This window comes from Cryptomeria japonica, unplaced genomic scaffold (genome assembly GCF_030272615.1).
Source record: "Cryptomeria japonica unplaced genomic scaffold, Sugi_1.0 HiC_scaffold_122, whole genome shotgun sequence".
Lineage (NCBI taxonomy): Eukaryota > Viridiplantae > Streptophyta > Pinopsida > Cupressales > Cupressaceae > Cryptomeria > Cryptomeria japonica.
In genome coordinates this window covers 15641-17204 of record NW_026728944.1, presented here as the reverse complement: position 1 = coordinate 17204, position 1564 = coordinate 15641, and positions in this window count along the sequence as shown.

Sequence of the window (1564 nt, the reverse complement as noted above, 5' to 3'; positions counted from 1 at the left end):
GAGCATAAAAATTAGTGTTTGGAGGGACAACAAGGTTTCAAGACACAAGTCCCAATTCTAGAGTCGTTAGCATCAAAACGCAATTTTGATGTACATCATGCTTTTAGAACCTCATTTCGGAGCTTGTGCCTTGAAAGCCCTAATTTTGGAACATCAAAATCAATGTTTTGAGGCACAACACGGTTTCAAGAAGCAAGTTTCTATTCTGGAGCCTGTAGCGTCAAAATTCCATTCTGCTGCATATCATTTAGAAGCTCATTTCGGATCTTGTGCATCGAAAGATCCAATTTTGGAGCATCAAAATCAATGTTTGGAGGCACAACAAGGTTTGAAGATGCAAGTGCTGATTCTAGAGTCAATAGCGTCAAAATTTGATTTTGGCACACATCGTGCTCTTAGAACATCATTCTGAAGCTTGTGCCTCGAAAGCCCTAGTTTCAGAGCATCAAAATTAGTGTTTTGAGGCACAACAAGGTTTCAAGATGCAAGCCCCGATTCTAGAGCCAGTAGCATCAAACTTCAATTTTGATGCACATTGTAGTCTTAGAACCCTGTTTTAGAAATTGTGCCTCAAAAGGTCCAGTTTTGGAGCATCAAAATCGATGTTTGGAGGCACAACAAGGTTTCAAGACGCAAGTCTTGAATTTGGAGCCGGTAACATTAAAATTTGATTTAGAACCTTATTTTTATGCTTATGCCTTAGAATCTTCAGTTTCGAAGCATCGAAATTAGTGTTTGGAGGCACAACAAGCTTTGAAGATGCAAGTCCCTATTTCGGAGCACAACAAGATTTCAAGACACAAGTCTTGATTCTCAAGCTGATTTTGAAAAACATGGTGTTCTTAGAACCTCAATTTAGAGGTTGTTCCTCAAAAGCCTCTTTTTTGGAGCATAAAAATTAGTGTTTGGAGGCAGAACAAGGTTTCAAGATACAAATCCCAATTCCAGAGTCGATAGCATCAAAACACAGTTTTTATGTACATCATGCTCTTAGAACCGCATTTTGGAGCTTGTGCCTTGAAAGCCACGATTTTGGAACATCAAAATCAATGGTTTGAGGCACAACAAGGTTTCAAGAAGCAAGTCCCTATTCTGGAGCCTGTAGCGTCAAAATTCTATTTTGATGCACATCATTCTCTTATAAGCTCATTTCGGAGCTTGTGCCTCGAAAGACCCAGTTTTCGAGCATCAAAATCAATGTTTAGAGGCACAATAAAGTTCCAAAATGCAAGTCTCGATTCTAGAGTCAATAGCGTCAAAAGATGATTTTGGCGCACATCGTGCTCTTACAACCTCATTTTGAAGGTTGAAACTCGAAAGCCCCAGTTTTAGAGCATCCAAATCAGTGTTTTGAGGCACAACAAGGTTTCAAGATGCAAGCCCCAATTCTAGAGCCAATACCATCAAAATTCAATTTTGATGCACATTGTGCTCTTAGAACCCTATTTTAGAAATTGTGCCTCAAAATCCTCAATTTTGGAGCATCAATATTGGTGTTTGGAGGCACAACAAGGTTTCAATATGCAAGTCCTCATTCTGGAGCCAGTAGCATCAAAATTTTATT